This window comes from Dendrobates tinctorius, unplaced genomic scaffold (assembly GCF_039654945.1).
Source record: "Dendrobates tinctorius isolate UK_male_01 unplaced genomic scaffold, ASM3965494v1 ptg000064l, whole genome shotgun sequence".
Lineage (NCBI taxonomy): Eukaryota > Metazoa > Chordata > Amphibia > Anura > Dendrobatidae > Dendrobates > Dendrobates tinctorius.
In genome coordinates, this window is record NW_027361732.1 from 21687858 (window position 1) to 21712964 (window position 25107).

The window sequence follows — 25107 nt, forward strand, 5'->3', positions numbered from 1 at the left end:
TGCTAGAACTCGAATACCGAGATGGAGGCACCTCGGCCAAAGGCACTGCCGAGAACCAGCTGACGGTGCTGGAACCCGGATGGGTAGCAGAAGCTGCAAGAGCCAATGGAACTAGCGAGGACCAGCTGACGGTGCTGGAACCTGGAGGGGCAGCAGAAGGAACAAGAGCCAATGGCACAACTGTGGACCAGCTGACGGTGCTGGAACACGGTTACTAAGCAGGAGGTACCTGTGCTACAAAGCACTACCAAGGACCAGCAGACGTTGCTGGAACTCGGATACCGAGAAGGAGGCACCTATGCAAAAGGCACTGCCGAGAACCAGCTGATGGCGCTGGAACCCGGAGGGGTAGCAGAAGCTGCAAGAGCCAATGGAACTAGCGAGGACCAGCAGATGGTGCTGGATCCTGGAGGGGCAGCAGAAGGAACAAGAGCCAATGGCACAACCGTGGACCAGCTGATGGTGCTGGAACACGGTTACTAAGCAGGAGAGCACTACCAAGGAGCAACAGACGTTGCTGGAACTCGGATACCGAGAAGGAGGCACCTAGGCCAAAGGCACTGCCGAGAACCAGCTGATAGTGCTGGAACCCGGATGGGTAGCAGAAGCTGCAAGAGCCAATGGAACTAGCGAGGACCAGCTGATGGTGCTGGAACCCGGAGGGGCAGCAGAAGGACCAAGAGCCAATGGCACAATCGTGGACCAGCTGACGGTGCTGGAACATGGTTACTAAGCAGGAGGTACCTGTGCTGCAAAGCACTACCAAGGACCAGCAGACGTTGCTGGAACTCAGATAAGGAGAAGGAGGCACCTCAGCCAAAAGCACTGCCGAGAACCAGCTGAATGTGCTGTAACCTGGATGGGTAGCAGAAGGTACCCATGATAAACAAAGTTGCAAGGCCGCGAGCAGGCCGCAGATACCGAAAACCACAGTCCTACAAGGGGTGCTTGTCCTATTGGCATTACGAAACCAGCCTTTATTACCAGAACCCGCAGCCCACATATGAAGCACCTAAACTGCAGGCATCATAGACTCAGCTAACCCGACCGCAGCACGACCAGACACCAAGTCGGTGGCAAAGTGACATTGACACTACCCGGAAACAGCAGGCGTGCTGGAACCAGGCTGGGTAGGAGGGAGTACCCGTGCCAAAGAATCGCCGAGAACCAGCTGATGGTGCTGGAACCCGGATGGGTAGCAGAAGCTACAAGAGTCAATGGAACTACTGAGAACCAGCTGACGGTGCTGGATCCCAGAGTGGCGGCAGAAGGAACAAGAGCCAATGGCACAACCATGGACCAGCTGACGGTGCTGGAACATGGTTTCTAAGCAGGAGGTACCTGTGCTACAAAGCACTACCAAGGACCAGCAGACGTTGCTGGAACTCGGATACCGAGAAGGAGGCATCTCGGCCAAAGGCACTACCGAGAACCGGCTGACGGTGCTGGAACCTGGATGGGTAGCAGAAGGTACCCATGATAAACAAAGTTGCAAGGCCGCAAGCAGGCCGCAGTTACCAAAACCCACAGTCCTACAGGGGGTGCTTGTCCTATTGGCACTACAGAACCAGCCTTTATTACCAGAACCTGCAGCCCACATAGGAAGCACCTAAACTGCAGGCATCATAGACTTTGCTAACCCAACCACAGCACGACCGGACAACGAGTCGGTGGCAAAGTGACGTTGACACTACCCGGAAACAGAAGGCGTGCTGGAACCAGGCTGGGCAGGAGGGACTACCCGTGCCAAAGACACTGCCGAGAAACAGCTGACGATGCTGGAACCCGGATGGGTAGCAGAAGCTACAAGAGTCAATGGAACTACCGAGAACCAGCTGACGTGCTGGAACCCAGAGTGGCAGCTGAAGGAACAAGAGCGAATGGCACAACCGTGGACCAGCTGACGGTGCTGGAACACGGTTTCTAAGCAGGAGGTACCTGTGCTACAAAGCACTACCAAGGACCAGCAGACGTTGCTGGAACTCAGATACCGAGAAGGAAGCACCTCGGCCAAAGGCACTGCTGAGAACCAGCTGACGGTACTGGAACCTGTATGGGTAACAGAAGGTACCCATGAAAAATACAAAGTTGCAAGGCCGCGAGCCGGCCGCAGTTACCGAAACCCACAGTCCTACAGGGGGTGCTTGTCCTATTGGCACTACGGAACCAGCCTTTATTACCAGAAGCCGCAGCCCCTATAGGAAGCACCTAAACTGCAGGCACCATAGACTCGGCCAACCCGACCGCAACACGACAGGACAACGTATTGCTGGCAAAGTGACGTTGACACTCCACGGAAACAGCAGGCGTGCTGGAACCAGGATGGGCAGGAGGGAGTACCTGTGCCAAAGACACTTCTGAGCAGCAACTGGCGATGTTGGAGCCCAGGGTCAATCAGGGTGTAGGCTGAGGCCTAATTTCATCAAGTTTAATATCTGTTGTAGAGTACTACTGATTTTAAACATGCTCCAACTAGACCTCTGGATCCACTCTGTCTCTAGTATTTCCCCTGGTCTCCAACCCCACCAGCTGCTGCTCAGAAGTGGCGTCTGCACAATCAACACTTGCTCTTGTGTTACTGGGGTTCAGTAGCGTCAGCTGTTCCCCTGATGTGTGTCCGAAAATGTCTCCTGCTCTGTCCACATTCCCATTACTAGTAGTGGGAATGTGGACAGAGCAGGAGACATTGCTGGACACACATCAGGGGTTCAGCTGACGTTACTGAACCCCAGTAACACAGGAACAAGTGTTGATTGTGCAGACGCCACTTCTGAGCAGCAACTGTGAATGTGGAGGCAGCAGGAGATATTGCCGTCCACACAGCAGTGGAGCAGCTGGCATTACTGAACCCCACTAACACTGGAGCATGTGTTTCTCTCTGTGCAGACGGCACTTCCAAGCAACAACTGGCTGTGTTGAAGCCCAGGATCAGTCTTGGAGCAGGCGGAGGCCTAATTGCAGCAAGTTTTATAGGTGATGTAGTTTGAATGTGGAGGCAGCAGGAGATATTGCCGTCCACACAGCAGGAGAGTAGCTGACGTTACTGAACCCCACTAACACAGGAGCTAGTGTTTTTCTCTGTGCGGACAGCACTTCTGAGCAACAACTGGCTGTGTTGAAGCCCAGGATCAATCATGCAGCAGGCTGAGGCCTCCTTGGAACAAGTAGAAAATCGGATGTTGTGTCAATGTGGAGGGAGCAGGAGATATTGCCGTCCACACAGCAGGGGAGCAGCTGGCATTACTGAACCCCAGTAACACTGGAGCTAGTGTTTCCCTCTGTGCAGACGGCACTTCCAAGCAACAACTGGCTGTGTTGAAGCCCAGGAACAGTCATGGAGCAGGTGGAGGCCTAATTGCAGCAAGTTTTATATAGGCTGTAGACTACTACTGATTGTAACCTTGCTCCACTTTGGCCTCTGGCTCCACTGTCTCTAGTGTTATGAATGAGTCACCATAGGAGGCAAAAACAGAAATACTAGCTAAGTCCAGAAAACCAGAGAAGTTGGCAGCTATCGGATTGCAGACCCCTGAACCTAACAACAACAACTAGCAGTAGCCGTGGGGGGTTCTTACGGTGCCCTAGACCCCTCGATCAAAGCTGGAGAACTACATAGCCTAAAGATGGAAAGGGAAATCTAAACTGCCCCAGAGCAGACCCCAAAGTAAAAGGCAGCCCCCCACATATAATGATGGTGAAGCAAGAAGAAAGAACAAAACACAGACAGAGAGATAGACTGAGCAAAGATGGGGCCCACGCTAGCTTAGATAGGAATGGACAGGAAGGCTGCTATCTGCAATCCATGAAAAATCCTATGAAAATAAGAGCCAACAAACTGACAGTAAAAAAAGCCCTGAAGACGCTAGGCTTCAAAAAAGCTATGTCAGTACTCCGGAATATTCTGAAGACAGAGCAACAGGCAAAAGGAGATTCAGCTAACCCCAGCAGGGAATGGCAGAATCCAGAAATGCTGAGCAGATGTATACAAAAAAAAAAAGGGAAATAAATACTTAACAGCAGTTATACGTACTTACTTAAAAATGAAGTTGATGTAGACTATTCTGTGTAAGTTGAGATGTCTACGTGGTAAGTAGTTTGCAGGTTATCTGATGGTAGAGATCTCGTTTTTGATAGCTGCTGATGCTATTGGAACAATGATATATTAAGGTACCAATAAAACATACAAAAGGTCACACCACTCCTTGCATGTCCACCATACTCACTTGTTGTATCTTAACGTTTATATTCTCTTCGGGGTGTTCCCTTTATGGTGGATCAATTGATACAATGCTAAATATGAAGAGAATTTCAATTACTAACAGTGACCACAACCTTGATATTCAGTCCCAGTTCCTGGGGTACATATGCACTTACTTGTGCTAGATTTGTTATGCTACCCAGGTATAAATCCTGATAGACTCTCTATAATGGTCTTTGTTGGCTTTATTTAGAGCCAGTGCAGGGACAATATCCACTGTTGAAAAAAATGACAAAGTGCTGGTTAAGGAGCGATCCACTAAACCCACAAATAGTGCTAGCGTTCCAGTAGCCAGTAAGTCCTGGTAGGACTTCTATGCACTTACTTCTGGTAATTGCTCTGTCGCAGTCTGGCTGAGGCAGCAGCTGCTGATAGAGTGATAAGTGATGCAGTGTAAGGAGGGATCCACTAGACACCCTAATTATGCTAGCGTTCCAATAATCAGTTAGTCCTAATAGGACTTCTATGCACTTACTTCTGGTGATTGCTCTGGCACAATCTGGCTGAGGCAGCGGCTGAGGCAGCGGCTCTGGCTGAGGCAGCGGCTGCTGATGGAGCGATAAGCTATGCAGACGTTTAATGGATAGGATTAAGGAGCACCTGGATAACATTAAAAAAGGATTCAAAGGTCACCCCTTATCGCGTCATTTTTTGGACAAACATAATCAGTCTTACAAGGGGGTATCCTATTGTGGAATCCAGGTGGTCCCCAAAATCCAAGGAAGGGCAACTATTTGAAAGCTATGTCAAGAGTGTAGTCAAAGTGGATTTACACTCTTGACAGCCTGGCCCCAAAAGGCCTCAACCATGAGATTGAGCTATATGCTTTTTAGATAAAATTATTAAAACATTCTTCATATTTAGTATTGTATCAATTGATCCACCATAAAGGGAACACCCCGAAGAGAATATAAACATTAAGATACAACCAGTGAGTATGGGGGACATGCAAGGAGTGGTGTGACCTTTTGTATGTTTTATTGGTACCTTAATATATCATTGTTCCAATAGCATCAGCAGCTATCAAAAACGAGATCTCTACCATCAGATAACCTGCAAACTACTTACCACGTAGACATCTCAACTTACACAGAATATTCTACATCAACTTCATTTTTAAGTAAGTACGTATAACTGCTGTTAAGTATTTATTTCCTTTTTTTTTGTATACATCTGCTCAGCATAGCGCGGTGAATCACACAAATATACGGTTCGCTCAGACTTTATAACAGGAGCCGACACAGTCCTGTCTCTTCACCAGCTGCATCTGAGTTTTTTGGATAGGTAGCGCCCGTGTTACTTTACCGAAATCTAAACTTCCCCAGAGCAGACCCCAAAGCAATAGGCAGCCCCCAACATATAATGATGGTGAAGCAAGATGAAAAAACACTCACACAGATAGAAAGATAGGCTGAGCAAATGATGGGGCCCAAGCTAACTAAATAGGACAGAATAGAAAAGCTGCTGTCTGCAATCCGCCAAAACCCTCTCAAAAACAAGAGCCAACAGACTGATAGGGAAAAAAGCCCTGAAGACGCTAGGCTTCAAAAAGACTATATCAGTACTCAGGTATTTTCTGAAGACAGAGCAAAAAAGGAATTTAGCTCACCCAGCAGGGAAGGCAGAAATCCAGAAAAACAAGGAAAAACAAAGCCAAAACACAAATGCAAAATGTAGAGCAGAAAACTTAGCTTTTGAGGAGCAGGAATCAGACTGGTCTCTAAGAATCCCTCAGAGTAATCACCCGCAAGGCAAAAGGGCGTCGGCTGCCTTATATCCAGTCAGCAATTCCAGTCACCCAGTCATCATCATTCTGCTCAGGTGCTTTGTAATCAGTCTCACTACCTTCCTTCACCAGAAGAGTGAGTTCATCAGACCTCAATGGTGAAGGGAAAAATGAACTCACAACAGTACCTCCCCGTTGAGGAGGGGTCACCGAACCCTCATCCACGCCACCAGGGCGATCAGGGTGAGCCCGATGAAAGGCACGCACCAATCTTTTGGCATGAATATCAGAGGCAGAGATCCAGGAATTATCCTACTGACCATAACCCTTCCACTTAACCAAATACTGGAGTCTCCGTCTACCCAGACGGGAATCCAGTATCTTCTCTACCTCATATTCAATGTTACCTTCAACTAATACAGGGTCCGGAGGTGCCACCACAGGAACAACTGGTTCAACAAACCTCTTCAACAAGGACTTATGAAACACATTATGAATTTTAAATGTGACAGGAAGAGCCAAACGAAAAGAGACCGGATTAATAATCTCCAAAATCTTGTAAGGTCCAATAAATCTAGGCTTAAACTTAGGAGAAGCCACCTTCATAGTGATATTTTTTGATGATAACCAAACCATATCACCAACCTTAAACTGGGGACCAATGGTCCTATGTCGGTTGGAAAACCGCTGGGCCTTTTCCTTTGAGAGAGATAACTTATCCACCACTTGGTCCCAGGTCTGGTGCATTCTCTCCACCACAGTGTCAACACCTGGGCAGGCAGAAGGCTCCACCTGCCCTGAAGAAAATCGAGGATGAAACCCAAAGTTACAAAAAAAAGTGACATCAAAGTGGCAGAACTAGCTCTATTATTTAAAGCAAATTTGGCCAAGGGCAAAAATGATACCCAATCATCATGATCAGCGGAAATAAAACATCTCAAATATGACTCCAAGGTCTGGTTTGTTCTCTCCGTCTGCCCATTGGTCTGAGGGTGAAAAGCAAAGGAGAAGGACAACTGAATTCCCAGCTTGGAACAGAAAGTCCTCCAAAATCTAGACACAAACTGAACTCCTCTGTCAGATACAATGTTCTCAGGAATCCCGTGCAAGCGAACCACCTGTTGCAAAAACAGGGGCACCAACTCAGAGGAAGATGGCAACTTAGGGAGTGGTACAAGATGAACCATCTTAGAGAACCTATCACAAATCACCCAAATAACAGTCATTCTCTGAAAGACAGGCATATCAGAGATGAAATCCATTGAAATATGGGTCCATGGCCTCCTGGGGAACGGCAAAGGCATCAACAACCCACTAGAGCGAGAACAAGGTTCAGACCGGGAGCAAGTCCCACAGGACTGCACAAAATTCCTGACATCACGAGACAAGGCGGGCCACCAAAAAGACCGACTCACCAGATCTCTAGTACCAAAAATACCTGGATGGCCAGCCAATGCAGAGCAATGAACTTCAGACACCAGACATCACTCTCTTCTTCCACTGGTCAGGAACATACAACTTTCCACTGGGACAACGCTCAGGTTTGTCCTCCTGGAACTCTTCCAGAGCACGTCTCAAATCGGGCGAGATGGCAGAAAGAACTACCCCTTCGCCTAAGATGGTAGCAGGCTTGGTCACCACAGGAGAATCAGCAAAGAAGCTCCTGGAGAGGGCGTCTACCTTGACATTCTTAGTGCCAGGAAGAAAAGAGACCACAAAATAAAAACGTGTAAAAAAACAAGGCCCACTGAGCCAGTCTAGGGTTCAAGCGTTTGGCCGACTCCAGGTAAATCAAATTCTTGTGGTCAGTGAGGACCACGACTTGGTGTTTAGCTCCCTCCAACCAATGTCTCCACTCCTCAAATGCCCATTTCATGGCTAACAGTTCCCGATTCCCCACATCATAGTTACGTTCAGATGGAGAGAACTTTCGGGAAAAGAAAGCACAGGGATTCATTTTAGATGTTACAGGATCCTTTCGGGACAAAACAGCTCCTGCACCAATCTCAGAAGCGTCCACCTCTACCTGGAACGGGAGTGAGACATCAGGTTGCCGCAAAACCGGGGCAGAAGTGAATCTTCGCTTCAGCTCCTGAAAGAAAGAAGCAGCCTCCGGAGACCAATTCAACACATCAGCACCCTTTTAAGTCAGATCAGTCAATGGCTTGGCAATACTAGAAAATTTTGCTATAAATTTCCAATAAAAATTAGCAAAACCCAAAAACTTCTGGAGGGCCTTCAAAGAAGTGGGCTGAACCCAATCATAGATGGCCTGTACCTTGGCTGGGTCCATTTCAATAGTTGACGGAGACAAAATAAATCCCAAGAATGAAATCCTCTGTACCCCAAAAAGGCATTTCGATCCCTTGACATACAGGGAATTCTCCCTCAAGATCCGGAACACAGTCCGAACATGTTCCACAGGAGAATCCCAATCTTTGGAGAAGATCAAAATATCATCCAGATAGATAATCAAAAATTTATCCACAAAGTCTCGGAAAATGTCGTTCATGAAGCACTGGAAGACAGAAGGGGCATTAGTGAGCCCAAAAGGCATCACCAGGTACTCAAAATGTCCCTCCGGAGTATTAAACGCCATCTTCCATTCATCCCCATGCTTAATGCGGATAAGATTGTACGCCCCCTGAGGTCAAGCTTAGTAAAACAGCAAGCACCTTTAACTCTGGAGAATAGATCTGAAATCAGGGGTAACGGATACTGATATTTAATAGTAATTTTGTTGAGGGCACGATAATCAATACAAGGCCTTAATGAACCATCCTTTTTGGCCACGAAAAAAACCCCGGCACCTAAGGGTGAAGAGGATGGTCTAATATGACCCTTCTCTAACGCCTCCTTAATATAGGATCACATAGCCTCGTGCTCGGGTACAGATAAATTGAAGAGCCGACCCTTGGGAAATTTACACCCCGGGCTCAGTTCAATTGCACATAACTCCTAAGAGGAGGCAAAGACGCAGACTCATTCTCACTAAATACATCATAAAAGTCCACCAAATAGTCAGGAACATCATACGACTGAGGAGAGGTGGAAAAAACCGGAGCCTCACTAAGGGCACACCGACAACCCCAACTCACCACAGACACAGATTGCCAATCCAAAACTGGATTATGAATTTGCAACCAGGGAAACCCCAGAACAATGGTATCATGCAAATTATGCAACACCAAAAATCTGCAATTTTCTTGATGGTCTGGGGCGACCCGCATTATCACCTGGGTCCAAAACTGAGGTTTATTTTTCGCCAAAGGAGTAGCATCAATCCCCCTCAAAGGGATAGGCGTCCACAGAGGTGTCATCGGAAATCCACAACGTTTAGCAAAATCCAAGTCCATTAGGTTCAGGGCTGCTCCCGAATCCACAAAAGCCTTGGCGGAAAATGTGGACAGGGAGCAGATCAGAGTAATTGCCAGAAGAAACTTAGGTTGAACACCACCCACAGAAAACGTGTGTGTAAAACGTTTCTCTCGTTTAGGACAGACAGAAATAATATGCGAGGCATCGCCACAAAATAACACAGCTTATTACGCCTTCTGAACTCATGACGTTGCTCCCTGGACAAAACTCTATCACATTGCATAGGTTCAGACACTTGTTCAACAGGTGGCAACACCTCTCGTGCAGTCCTGCGTTCACGTAAACGCCGATCAACCTGAATGGCTAATGACATAGAATCGTCAAGACCAGAGGGAACAGGAAATCCCACCATAGTATCTTTTACGGCTTCTGACAAACCCTTCCGAAAGAGAGCAGCCAAGGCATTATCATTCCAGGTAGTAAGGACCGCCCACTTTCGGAAATTTTGACAGTACAATTCTGCAGAATCTCGACCCTGGCTAAATGCCAACAGGGTCTTTTCAGCCTGATCAATAGCATTAGGTTCGTCATACAACAACCCCAAGGCTTGAAAAAATGCGTTCACATTAGTCAGAATAGGATCATCTGGTTTCAAGAAAACGCCCCATCCTGGGGATTGCCACGCAGCAAAGAGATGACAATTTTAACCTGCTGCGCGGAACTCCCTGACGAGTTAGGCTTCAAGGCAAAAAATAATTTACAATTATTTTTGAAATTCAAAAATTTAGACCGATCCCCAAAAAACACATCAGGAGTAGGGATCTTTGGTTCAGCAGCATGTGAATGAGCAAGGTAGGCGGAAATTCCCAGCACTTCGGCAGCGAGCTGCTCCACACGATCAGACAATTGCTTTATCTCCATTGAGAGAAAAAAAAATCCCCCTACGGCCTCAGAGACATAGAGGAAAAAATATACACCCTTTTTTTTTTTTTTTTTACAATTCTTTTCTGCTATTGAGTACCCTAGGATCTGCGGTATGGCGGGTGATTCTGTTATGAATGAGTCACCGTTGGAGCCAAAAACAGAAATACTAGCTAAGTCCAGAAAACCAGAGAAGTTGGCAGCTATCGGATTGCAGACCCCTGATCCTAACAACAACAACTAGCAGTAGCCGTGGGGGGTTCCTACGGTGCCCTCGACCCCTCGATCACAGCCGGAGAACTACATAGCCTAAAGACAGAAAGGGAAATCTAAACTGCTCCAGAGCAGACCCCAGAGCAATAGGCAGCCCCCAACATATAATGACGGTGAAGCAAGATGAAAAAACACTCACACAGATAGAAAGATAGGCTGAGCAAATGATGGGGCCCAAGCTAACTAAATAGGACAGAATAGAAAAGCTGCTGTCTGCAATCCGCCAGAACCCTCTCAAAAACAAGAGCCAACAAACTGATAGGGAAAAAAGCCCTGAAGACGCTAGGCTTCAAAAAGACTATATCAGTACTCAGGTATTTTCTGAAGACAGAGCAAAAAGGAATTCAGCTCACCCAGCAGGGAAGGCAGAAATCCAGAAAAACAAGGAAAAGCAAAGCCAAAACACAAATGCAAAAAGTAGAGCAGAAAACTTAGCTTTTGAGGAGCAGGAATCAGACTGGTCTCCAAGAATCCCTCAGAGTAATCACCCGCAAGGCAGAAGGGCGTCGGCTGCCTTATATCCAGTAAGCAATTCCAGTCACCCAGTCATCATCATTCTGCTCAGGTGCTTTGTAATCAGCCTCACTACCTTCCTTCACCAGAAGAGGGAGTTCATCAGACCTCAATGGTGAAGGGGAAAATGAACTCACAACACTTTAGTATTTCCCCTGGTCTCCAACCCCGCCAGTTGGTGCTCTGAAGTGGCGTCTGCACAATCCCCACTTGTTCCTGTGTTACTGGGGCTCAGTCACGTCAGTTGATCCCCTGATGTGTGTCCGGCAATGTCTCCTGCTCTGTCCACATTCCCACTAGTAGTAATGGGAATGTGGACAGAGCAGGAGACATTGCCGGACACACATCAGGGGATCAACTGACGTGACTGAGCCCCAGGAACACAGGAACAAGTGTGGATTGTGCAGACGCCACTTAAGAGCTGTCACTGGCTGGGTTGGAGGCCAGGGGAAATACTAGAGACAGTGGAGCCAGAGGCCTAAGTGGAGCACAGTTAAAAATCAGTAGTAGTTTGAATGTGGGGGGAGCAGGAGACTTTGCCGTCCACACAGCAGGGGAGCAGCTGGCGTTACTGAACCCCACTAGCACAGGAGCTAGTGTTTTTCTCTGTGCAGATGGCACTTCGGAGCAACAACTGGCTATGTTGAAGCCCAATGATTACAGTTCAGGTGGTATAAACATGATCACAACAGGAGACCTGGATACTGTTGCCAACCAATTATTTATTCTGGAAGAGGACTGGCAAATTCTGGCGAGATCCAGGCCTTGTTTAATATCAGAAAAGTAAGCCGGTCAACGTTATCGGAGGATAGTCACGTGCGGCGATCTGTTAGTACACCACCTGCGGCACTAAAGACGCGTTCCGATAATACACTGGCAGCAGGGCAAGTCAGCACCTCCAATGCATACTGGCTAAGCTCTGGCCATATATCCAGCTTAGAGACCCAAAACTTGAAGGGGGAAGAGCCGTCTGGGAGTACACTGACAGGGCAAGACATGTAGTCTGTCACCATCTGACGGAAACGTTGCCTCCTGCTGACTGGAGCCGTCTGTGATAGTGTAGACATTTGTGGCGGACACACATAACTTTGCCACATTTGGGCCATACTGGTCTTGCCTTGTGCTCCCTCTTTGTGCAGAGCTTCCTCAACTGCCTCGACGCACAGAGCTGCTTTGTAAAGCACTAGCAGCACTGCTCTCCGGTGGAATGGAGAACATGATGGACTGCACCAGTGTGCATTTTACGCTCCCGATTCAACGGTGTTATGAGGCTTTGTAAGTTGTCCCAGTAGCGAGGATCTAGGAGGGTGTACACCCAATAATCAGCCATGTTGAGAATGTGGGCGATGCGGCGGTCGTTTTTCAGGCACTGCAGCATGAAATCAACCATGTGCTGCAGACTCCCAACTGCCCAAGAAACGCTGCCCCCTGCTTGAGGAGTCATCTCTGCCTGCTCTGCATCACCCCACCCTCACTGTACGTACTGACTAGAACATTGTGTACCTCCCTCCTCTGAAGAGATGTCTTCCTCCTCCATTGACTCCTCCTCATCCTCCTCAGAAAGTGTCCCCTGCCTAGGCCTTTGTGAGGAACCACGTAGCGCAGACTGTCCAGAAGCAGATGGCATTTGTGACTCCTCATCCTCCAACTCTTCCAAAACCTCCTCCCTTAGTGCTTGCAGTGTTTTTTGATGCAGGCAGATAATGGGGACAGTCATTCTGACTAGTGCATCATCTGCACTTGCCATCCGCGTGGAATCATCGAAGGCACGCAAAAAGAGGCAGATGTCCTTCATAGAGGCCCACTCAGTGTTGCTGAAGTGTGACCGGCGCACAGTGCGACTTGTTTGCGCCTGATGCAGCTGGTACTCCATTACTGCTGCCTGCTGCTCACACAACCGCTCCAACATATGGAGCGTTGAATTCCACCTGGTGGGTAGGTCACATATGATGCGATGTTCCGGAAGGCGTAATCGGTGTTGCAGAGCTGCAAGGCACAATCTTGCCGTGCTGGAACGCTGCAAGTGAGCGCACTCTATGCGGACCTTTTCATAGAATCATAGAATCATAGAATCATAGAATCATAGAGTTGGAAGGGACCTCCTGGGCCATCTGGTCCAACCCCCTGCTCAAAGCAGGATTCGCTAAATCATCCCAGTCAGATGTCTGTCCAGCCTCTGTTTGAAGACTTCCATTGAAGGAGAACTCACCACTTCTCGTGGCAGCCTGTTCCACTCATTGATCACTCTAACTGTCAAAAAGTTTTTTCTAATATCTAATCTGTGTCTCTTCCCATTCAGTTTCATCCCATTGCTTCTAGTCTTTCCTTGTGCAAATGAGAATAAAGTTGATCCTTCTACAATGTGACAGCCCATTAGATATTTGTAGACAGCTATTAAGTCTCCTCTCAGTCTTCTCTTTTGCAAACTAAACATTCCCAAATCCTGCAACCTTTCCTCATAAGACAGGGTTTGCAGACCGGTCACCATTCTGGTCGCTCTTTTCTGAACTTGCTCCAGTTTGTTGATGTCTTTTTTAAAATGTGGTGCCCAAAACTGGACACAATATTCCAGATGAGGTCTGACCAAAGAGGAGTAGAGGGAAATAATGACTTCACGTGATCTAGACTGTATGCTTCTGTTAATACATCCTAGAATTGCATTTGCCTTTTTTGCTGCTGCATCACACTGTTGACTCATATTCAGTCTGTGATCTATTAGTATACCCAAGTCTTTTTCACATGTGCTGTCACTTAGCCCTATTCCTCCCATTCTATATATGCTTTTTTCATTTTTGTTGCCCAGATATAGTACTTTGCATTTCTCCCTGTTAAAAACCATTCTGTTAGTTGCTGCCCACTTCTCCAGTTTATTTAAATCTTTTTGAATCCTCTCTCTCTCCTCTCTAGTATTAGCTATCCCTCCTAGCTTTGTGTCATCAGCAGTGCATCAAGATCCGGATAGTCCCTCAGAAAGGTCTGCACGACCAAGTTCAGCACATGTGCCAGACATGGGATGTGAGTGAGGTTGCGTAGGCCCAGAGCTGCCACCAGATTTCGGCCATCGTCACACACTACCAAGCCTGGCTGGAGATTCGCTGGCAGAAACCACACGTCGCTCTCCTGCTTGATGGCATTCCAGAGCTCCTGCGCTGTGTGGCTTCGATTCCCCAAAGAAATTAATTTCAGTACGGCCTGTTGATGTTTGGCCATGGCTGTGCTCATATCGGTCGTAACAGGCTCCTGCAGCGCTGATTCTGAGGAACTTGAGTAGTAGGAGAAGTCAATGTGTACAGACTGGATTCCTGCAATCTGTGGAGTTGGCAGAACACGTACAGCACCACTCTTCAGATGTGTACCCGGCTCCACAGCATTGACCCAATGTGCAGTGAGGGAAAGGTATCGTCCCTGTCCATGATTACTGGTCCACGCATTGGTGGTCAGGTGGACCTTGCTACTGACGGCGTTTAGTAGCACATGTTTTATTTATTGGATACGGATGGATGCACACTAATAGGAGAATAAAAAATGAACTGCAATAAAAGAAAATTATGTGGAGGCAGTGACGCACACTGAGCGGCCTACAACCAGATGTAGCTGCAGGACACACTACTCAGCATGAGCTCCACTCACACACACAGACCTCTCAGACAGCCGTGAACAGTGCAACAAACTGGGCACTAGCACTGAAAGGCTGCAGAGAGGCTCCGCTGTCCACTCCTATAGTGTTTGCAACCAACGTATATGGATACGGATGGATGCACACTAATAGGAGAATGAAAAATGAGCAGCAAAAAAAGAAAAATATGTATGAGGCAGTGACACACGCTGAGCGGCCTACAACCAGACGTGGCTGCAGGACACACTACTCAGCGTGAGCTGCACTCACACAGACCTTGCAGACAGCTGTGAACACTGCTGCAAGGCAAAAGAAAGCTACAGTGGTGGATTATGTAGCCTGGGTAAAGCACATTATGATTGTGAAAATCGCTATCTTTAACTATCCTTCACAGTCTTGAACAGCAGCCTGTCCCTAACTGAATTCACAGCAGAGTGAACCCGAAATGGCGGCGGCGGCTTTTAAAGTGCATCATGACATCATTTCAGCAGCCAATCACAGCCATGCCATTAGTTGACATGCCTACATGCCTAACAGGATGTGCTCACACTTCTGAGGATTGTCATTGGCTGAATTAAATCAAACTGGCTCATAGCATTATGGGAACTTCAGATTCCGGTATTCGATATGCTAAAAGTATCGGAACTCAGTATCGGAATTCCGATACAGTGAATATCAGCCGATACCCGACACTTGTGGTATCGGAATGCTCAACACTAGCTGCCTTATAAGGCTCCCTGATAGCTGCATTGCTGTTTGCACACTGCTGTGCAAACTGCTATTTTAAAAGCAAAAATACTTTTCTTCCTCTTTTCTGCACAGTTACAAAGCGTTTCATTTTTCCACCCTTTTGTGTGCAGCAGTCCTGCTTATTAGGCTGCCTGCGTCCATACTTGGACTGAGAGCATCATTGTCAGCCTCCTAAAATCTCTAATGAGATCCAAATTCTCACCAATGCTATATACATCCTTCACCTTGTCATACACCATTCAATTTCAGCCTGTAACACTGAGGTGTAATCTCTACTGGGCCTGAGACAATAGTTCAGCGTCCTCAAATCTCTAGCGAGATTCAAATTCTCACCAATACTGCATACACCCTCCACCTTGTCATACACCATCCAATTTCAGCCTGTTACATTGAGGTGTAATCTCTACTGGGCCTGAGACAATAGTTCAGCGTCCTCAAATCTCTAGTGAGATTCAAATTCTCACCAATAATAATAAATAATAATCTTTATTTTTATATAGCCCTAACATATTCCGCAGCGCTTTACAGTTTGCACACTTTTCATCACTGTCCCCGGTGGGGCTCACAATCTATATTCCCTATCAGTATGTCTTTGGAGTGTGGGAGGAAACCGGAGTACCCGGAGGAAACCCACGCAAACACGGGGAGAACATACAAACTCCTTGCAGATGTTGTCCTTGGTGGGATTTGAACCCAGGACTCCAGCGCTGCAAGGCTGCAGCGCTAACCACTGAGCCACCGTGCTGCCCAATACTACATTCACCCACCACCTTGTCATACACCATCCAATTTCAGTCTGTTACATTGAGGTGTAATCTCTACTGGGCCTGAGACAATAGTTCTGCATCCTCAAATCTATAGTGAGATTCAAATTCTCACCAATCCCATATACACCCTTCACCTTGTCATACACCATCCAATTTCAGCCTGTAACACTGAGGTGTAATCTCTACTGGGCCTGAGACAATAGTTCAGTGTCCTCAAATCTCTAGCGAGATTCAAATTCTCACCAATACTACATACACCCTCCACCTTGTCATACACCATCCAATTTCAGCCTGTTACATTGAGGTGTAATCTCTACTGGGCCTGAGACAATAATTCTGCATCCTCAAATCTATAGTGAGATTCAAATTCTCACCAATCCTATAGACACCCTCCACCTTGTCATACACCATCCAATTTCAGCCTGTTACATTGAGGTGTAATCTCTACTGGGCCTGAGACAATAGTTCAGCGTCCTGAAATCAATAGTGAGATTCAAAATATCACCAATAGTAGATACACCTTCTGCCTTGTTTTACAGTACCATATAGCTGGTGGTATTTTGGGTACATTTTCACAAAAATGAGCAAGTATGGTGGAAGACGCGACGGAAGTGGGCGGGGGTTGCCAGCTGGTCCCGATGGTGGTGGTGTTACATCTGTTGGTAGTGGCGAAAGCACAATAGCACCTAAGGCATGAGGTGTTGAGCCTGCGTCATCATCAGGCTCCACAAGGCCTCGAAGGCTCTCTTTTCTGGGAGTAGGTAAACCACTTTTAAAGCTGGAGCTTCAGGAACAAGTTTTAGCTTATATTGATGACACAGGCTCCAGCACTCTCGCCTCCTCTTCTGAAGTTTCAAAAAATAAAAGCACTGAGTCGTCATTGGAGGCTCCTGGTCAGGAACAACACCTTTCCTTGTGTCCTTCACCCCTACCAAAAGTGAAGGATGTGGCAGGCCACACTACCGATTACTCCATGGAGCTCTTTTCACATACCATGCCTGGGTTAGGAAGTCAAATCATGAATTCCCCAGTCCAAGATGAATGACATGGAGTGCACTGATGCACAGCCACTGCTAGATTTTTCTGCTGGTACATTCACTCAGAGCACTACATTGTCCTTGCAGTGTACTGAGGCAGAATCAGACCATGATGAAACTCAGGTGCCCCTTCCCGCATACTATACCACCTTACACGGTGACACAGAGGAAGGTGCACATGAAATTGAAGAGGAGGTGATGGATGACCCAGTTGTTAACCCAGATTGGAATCCATTGGGGGAAGAGGGTGCCGCTGCCAATAGCTCAGAAGAGGAGGAGGAGGATCCGCAGCAGGCAGCGACATCGCAACAGCTGTTATCTGGCATGACCGTAGCAGTCCAAAAACGTGTTACAAAAACCAAAAGAGTTGCAGGACAGCTTGGCCAGATGGTCAAATTAGCACAGCGTGCAAGATCTCAAAATGTCTTCCACAGTAGGCAGAGTGCAGTGTGGCACTTTTTTGAACAAAATCCTAATGATCAGGAAAAAGTTATCTGTAAGAAGTGCGCAAAGACCTTTAGCCGAGGGTAAAATCTGAGAAATTTGAATACCAGTTGCATACTTAGACATTTAACCACCATGCACTTGCAAGCATGGACGGACTACCAAGCCTCACGTACCACATGTGCACCTGCTCCAAATGAAGGTAGTCCGCAACGCTACATCGCTTCCCCCACTGTAAGCCCACCGGTTAGCACACCACCAGCAGCAAATGTTGAGGTGCCGTTGCAAGGGCAAAGTAGTCATGGAATCACAATAATATTGCTACGAAAGACTGAATCTAGGCCATCAGCAACACCACCAACACCATCATCATCACCAACCCACTCTCATCCGCGTACACTGGCTTTGAACATACACATTGCCAAACTAATCTCGTTAGAGATGATGCCCTACCGGTTGTTTGAAAGCAAAGATTTCCTCGAGCTCATGGCCTACGCAGTACCACGCTATGACCTACCCAGTCGCAATTCTTTTCTCAAAAAGCCATCCCAGCCCTCCACGTACATGTGAAAGACCGCATTGTCCATGCACTCAAGCAATCAGTGAGAGGAAATGTACACCTCACAACAGATGCATGGTCCAGTAGGCATGGCCAGGGCCATTACGTGTCCATCACTGCGCACTGGTTAATGTGGTGGATGCAGGGTCCACAGGGGACAGCGGCAGTGGGACAGTGCTGCCTAGCCCACGGTATAGGAAACAGTTGGCTGTAGGCATTCGACCCTCCTCCTCCTTCATAAGCGAAAGCTCGTCCACAGAGCGTAGTCGCACGAGCACTCCATCCGCAGCTGCCAGTGTTGCACACGAGTTGTCCCACTATCGAACAGCTAGTGGTAAGCGTCAGCAGGCTGTGTTGAAGATGATGTGTTTGGGCGACAACAGACACACCGGGGAGGTACTAGCCGACTACTTGCAGCGACAAACTGAGTCATGGCTGGGCAGTCTACAACTTGAGGCAGGCAAGGTAGCTAGTGATAACGGCCGGAATTTTGTGGCAGCCATAGCCCTTTCAAAACTCAGACACATACCTTGCCTGGCTCACACCTTCAACCTGGTGGTGCAGTGCTTCCTCAATAATTATCCGGAGTTAACACCCCTGCTCCATAAGTTGCGAAGACTGTGCTCGCACATCCGCAAGTTGCCCGTACACTCCAGTCGTATGCAGAAGCTGCAGCAATTGCTCCACCTTCCCAAGCACCGGCTAATTATCGACATTGCAACACTTATGCGTCTGCTCTTGCAAGCTTTGACGCACATTGAGGAGCAGGCATCTGCAGCCGAGGAGGAAGAGGAGGAGGGAAGCTTTGATGACAGTCAGCCATTGTCTGCTCAGGGAAGTCTCGTGGACGAGGTGGAGGAGGAAGAGGAAGAGGAGGAGGAAGAGGATGATGGGGATGATTATTTTGGGGAGGGGGATGCTTCTCAGGGGGCAAGAAAAAATGTTGGCGTGGCAAGGTCAGGTACAGGGTTTGCGCATGACTGGAGGGATGTGGATTTGCCAGAAAGTGCTCTTCCACCCAGCACTCGCAGTACATCATTGACACCGGGAACATTGGCCCACATGTCTGATTTTGCCTTGCAGATCCTAAAAAGGGACCCCCGCATTGCCAAAATGATGAACGATGACGACTATTGGATGGCCAGCATCCTGGATCCACGCTATAAAGGCAAATTCCAAAACATCATGCCACAGGAGAACCTAGAGCTAATATTGGCCAACAAACAAGCAACTCTGGTAAACCATTTGTTTGAGGCATTCCCAGCACACAGCGGTGGTGAAGTTTTTCCAAGAGCTGTAGGGGGCAACATGGAAGAGGTGTTCGTGGTGCACACAGCCGAAGTGGCATTGGACACAGGGGTGTCATGACCATGTTGTGGACTGATTTTTCAAGTACCGCTCACACGACTGGTAATACTGCATTGATCGAAAGTGACAGGAGGCAGCAGTTGTCAACTATGGTAACAAACTACTTCTTGTCCCATATCGATGTTCTCCCTCACCAGTCATTCCCCTTTGACTATTGGGCCAGTAAACTTGACACATGGCCTGAATTGGCACAATATGCCTTATCCAGTGATACTGTACCCTTTCTCAACTTTCTGCAATCTTGTCGAATCCATCCAGGGCCTGAGAACGTCTGAGTCTACCTCCTGAAATATCTACGGAGATTTAGAATATTTAAACTATACTATATATACCTGCTATCTGATGATACTGTACACTTTTTCTACTTTTTATATTCTTGTCTAATCCATACTGAGCCTGTGAGTGTCTATGTGTGACTGATGGTAAATATAGGGAGATTGAGAATCATCCTTTGACTGTATAGAGCTGTATGCTTCTGATACAGCACCATATATCTGATGTTATTTTGGGTTCATTTTCTGCAACATTTTGAAGTTTGGTGGAAGAGGCCGCGGATGTGGGCGTGGGGGGGCCAGCTGGTGCTGATGGTGTTGGTGCATCTGCTGGTAGTGGCAAAAGCACAATAGCAGCTAAGGCAGGAGGTGTTGGGCCTGCGTCATGGTCTGGCTCCAGAACGCCTGGGAGTAGGTTTACCGCTTTTAAAGCCGGAGCATCAGGAACTGGTTTTGGCTTACATTGCCGAAACAGACTCCAGCAAATATGCCCTCCTCTTCTGAAGTTTCAAAAAATGCAAGCACTGAGTCATCAAGTGCTGGCTCCTGATCAGGAAGAACCCCTTTCCTTGTGTCCTTCACCCCCACCAAAAGTGAATGATGCAGCAGGCCACACTTCACATTAGTCCATGTAGCTCTTTCTATCATACCATGCCTCAGTTATCAAGTCAAATCGTGAATTCCCCAGTCCAAGATGAATCTGACATGGAGTGTGGCTGGGTGGACAGCCAGGGCAGTGGGGTTAATCGGTACCAGGCCGGTGTCTCAGAGGGATATGTCATGTTGGTGGTGATGACCCGTTCCGTGGCCCTGGGCGTCCATGCAAAGGGGTGAAAAACGCTTATAGGTGAATGATAAGTGACGCCACCTGTGGTTTCTGATCAGATTGACCCGCGCTGCAGTGTTGCTTCTCTAGGACAGATTTTGTGGTGCAGCTAAGATGTAGAAGCCCAGCACAGGTAGGGCCATAGTCACAGGGCAGATGAAAGAGTTGGTAGATGTGTGCAGTGCAGGATGTAGCAGAGCTGTGCGCCAGGTGCAGGAGAAAGATGACAGGCACAATCATGCAGTTCCTTTACTTGTACTTGGTAAGAGCCGTCAAGGACCCAGAGTACAGATTGTTATGATTGAGTCACCGTAGGAGGCAAAAATAGTAATGCTAGCTAAGTCCAGAAAACCAGAGAAGTTGGCAGCTATCGGATTGCAGACCCCTGAACCTATCAACACAACTAGCAGTAGCCGTGGGGGGCTCCTACGATGCCCTAGGCCCCTCGATCACAGCCGGAGGACTACATAGCCTAAAGACAGAAAGGGAAATCTAAACTGCCCCAGAGCAGACCCCAAAGTAAAAGGCAGCCCCCCACATATAATGACGGTGAAGCAAGAAGAAAGAACAAAACACAGACAGAGAGATAGACTGAGCAAAGATGGGGCCCACGCTAGCTTAGATAGGAAAGGACAGGAAGGCTGCTGTCTGCAATCCGTGAAAAACCCTATGAAAATAAGAGCCAACAAACTGACAGTAAAAAAAGCCCTGAAGACGCTAGGCTTCAAAAAAGCTATGTCAGTACTCCGGAATATTCTGAAGACAGAGCAACAGGCAAAAGGAGATTCAGCTAACCCCAGCAGGGAATGGCAGAATCCAGAAAAGCAAGGAAAACAAAACACTAATGCAAAAAGGCAAAGCAGAAATCTTAGCTTTAGATGAGCAGGAATCAGACTGGTTTCCTAGAAGTCTACAGAGAAGTCACCCGCAGGCCAGAAGGGCGTCGGCAGCCTTATATCCAGTCATTAACTCCACTCAGCCAGTCATCATCATCAGCCCCAGGTGTTTGACAATCAGGCTCACTACCTTTCTTCACCAGAAGAGGGAGTTCTTCGGGCCTCAGTAGTGAAGGGGAAAATGAACTCACAACAGTACTTCCCCCTTGAGGAGGGGTCACCGAACCCTCAACCACGCCACCAGGGCGATCAGGGTGAGCCCGATGAAAGGCACGCACCAATCTTTTGGCATGAATATCAGAGGCAGAGACCCAGGAATTATCCTCCTGACCATAACCCTTCCACTTAACCAAATACTGGAGTCTCCATCTAGCCAGATGGGAATCCAGTACTTTCTCTACCTCATATTCCATGTTACCTTCAACTAATACAGGGTCTGGAGGTGCAACCCCCGGAACAACAGGTTCAACAAACCTCTTCAACAAAGATTTATGGAACACATTATGGATTTTAAATGTGACAGGAAGAGCCAAACGAAAAGAGACGGATTAATAATCTCCAAAATCTTGCAAGGTCCAATAAATCTAGGCTTAAACTTAGGAGAAGCCACCTTCATAGCAATATTTTTTGATGATAACCACACCATATCACCAACCTTAAACTGGGGACCAATGGTCCTATGTCGGTTGGAAAACCGCTGGGCCTTTTCCTGGGAGAGAGATAACTTATCCACCACTTGGTCCCAGATCTGGTGCATTCTCTCCACCACAGTGTCAACCCCTGGGCAGGCAGAGGGCTCCACCTGCCCTGAAGAAAATCGAGGATGAAACCCAAAGTTACAAAAAAAAGGAGACATCAAAGTGGCAGAACTAGCTCTATTATTTAAAGCAAATTCGGCCAAGGGCAAAAAGGAAACCCAATCATCCTGATCAGCAGAAATAAAACATCTCAAATATGACTCCAAGTCTGGTTTGTTCTCTCTGTCTGCCCATTGGTCTGAGGGTGAAAAGCAGAGGAGAAGGACAACTGAATTCCCAGCTTGGAACAGAAAGTTCTCCAAAATCTAGACACAAACTGGACTCCTCTGTCAGATACAATGTTCTCAGGAATCCCGTGCAAGCGAACCACCTGTTGTAAAAACAGGGGAACCAATTCAGAGGAAGACGGCAACTTAGGGAGTGGTACAAGATGAACCATCTTAGAGAACCTATCACAAATCACCCAAATAACAGTCATCCCTTGAGAGACAGGCATATCAGAGATGAAATCCATTGAAATATGGGTCCATGGCCTCTTGGGGACAGGCAAAGGCATCAACAACCCACTAGAGCGAGAACACGATTTAGACCGGGAGCACGTCCCACAGGACTACACAAAATTCCCGACATCACGAGACAAGGAGGGCCACCAAAAAGACCGACTCACCAGATCTCTAGTACCAAAAATACCTGGATGACCAGCCAAAACAGAGCAATGAACTTCAGACATCACTCTCTTCTTCCACTGGTCAGGAACATACAACTTTCCACTGGGACAACGCTCAGGTTTGTCCTCCTGGAACTCTTCCAGAGCACGTCTCAAATCGGGCGAGATGGCAGAAAGAACTACCCCTTCGCCTAAGATGGTAGCAGACTTGGTCACCACAGGAGAATCAGCAAAGAAGCTCCTAGAGAGGGCGTCAGCCTTGACATTCTTAGTTCCAGGAAGAAAAGAAACCACAAAATCAAAACGTGTAAAAAACAAGGCCCACCTAGCCTGTCTAGGGTTCAAGCGCTTAGCCGACTCTAGGTAAATCAAATTCTTGTGGTCAGTGAGGACCACGACTTGATGCTTAGCTCCCTCCAACCAATGTCTCCACTCCTCAAATGCCCATTTCATGGCTAACAGTTCCCGATTCCCTACATCATAGTTACGTTCAGATGGAGAGAACTTTTGGGAAAAGAAAGCACAGGGATTCATTTTAGATGTTACAGGATCCTTTTGGGACAAAACAGCTCCTGCACCAATCTCAGAAGCATCCACCTCTACCTGGAACGGAAGTGAGACATCAGGTTGCCGCAAAACCGGGGCGGAGGTGAATCTTCGCTTCAGCTCCTGAAAGGAAGAAACAGCCTCCGGAGACCAATTTAACACATCAGCACCCTTCTTAGTCAAATCAGTCAATGGCTTGGCAATACTAGAAAATTTTGCTATAAATTTCCGATAAAAATTAGCAAAACCCAAAATCTTCTGGAGGGCCTTCAAAGAAGTGGGCTGAACCCAATCGTAAATGGCCTGTACCTTGGCCGGGTCCATTTCAATAGTTGACGGGGACAAAATAAATCCCAAAAAAGAAATCCTCTGTACTCCAAAAAGGCATTTAGATCTTTTGTCATACAGGGAATTCTCCCTCAAGATCCGGAACACAGTCCGAATATGTTCCACATGAGAATCCCAATCCTGGGAAAAGATCAAAATATCATCCAGATAGATAATCAAAAATTTATCGACAAAATCTTGGAAAATATCGTTCATGAAGCACTGGAAGACAGAAGGGGCATTAGTGAGCCCAAAAGGCATCACTAGGTACTCAAAATGTCCCTCCGGAGTATTAAACGCCGTCTTCAATTCATCCCCATGCTTAATGCGAATAAGATTATACGCCCCCTGAGGTCAAGCTTGGTAAACCAGCAAGCACCTTTAACTCTGGAGAATAGATCAGAAATCAGGGGTAACGGATACTGATGTTTAACAGTAATTTTGTTGAGAGCACGATAATCAATACAAGGTCTTAATGATCCATCCTTTTTGGCTACAAAAAAAAATCCGGCACCTAAGGGTGACGAGGATGGTCTAATATGACCCTTCTCCAACGCCTCCTTAATATAGGATCGCATAGCCTCGTGCTCGGGTACAGATAAATTGAAGAGCCGACCCTTAGGAAATTTACACCCCGGGCTCAGTTCAATAGCAGAGTCATAACTCCTATGAGGAGGCAGAGATGCAGACTCATTCTCACTAAATACATCATAAAAGTCCGCCAAATAATCAGGAACATCATGCGACTGAGGAGAGGTGGAAAACACCGGAGCCTCACTAAAGGCACACCGACAACCCCAACTCACCACAGACACAGATTTCCAATCCAAAACTGGATTATGAATTTGTAACCAGGGAAACCCCAGAACAATAGTATCATGCAGATTATGTAACACCAAAAACCTGCAATTTTCTTGATGGTCTGGGGCGACCCGCATTACCACCTGGGTCCAAAACTGAGGTTTATTTTTAGCCAAAGGAGTAGCATCAATCCCCCTCAAAGAGATAGGCGTCTGCAGAGGTGTCATCGGAAATCTACAACGTTTAGCAAAATCCAAGTCCATTAGGTTTAGAGCCCCTCCCGAATCCACAAAAGCCTTGGCGGAAAATGTGGACAGGGAGCAGATCAGAGTAATAGCCAGAAGAAACTTAGGTTGAACACCACCAACAGAAAACGTGTGTGCAAAGCGTTTCTCGCGTTTAGGACAGAAATAATATGCGAGGCATCTCCACAGAAAAAACACAACTTATTACGCCTTCTGAAC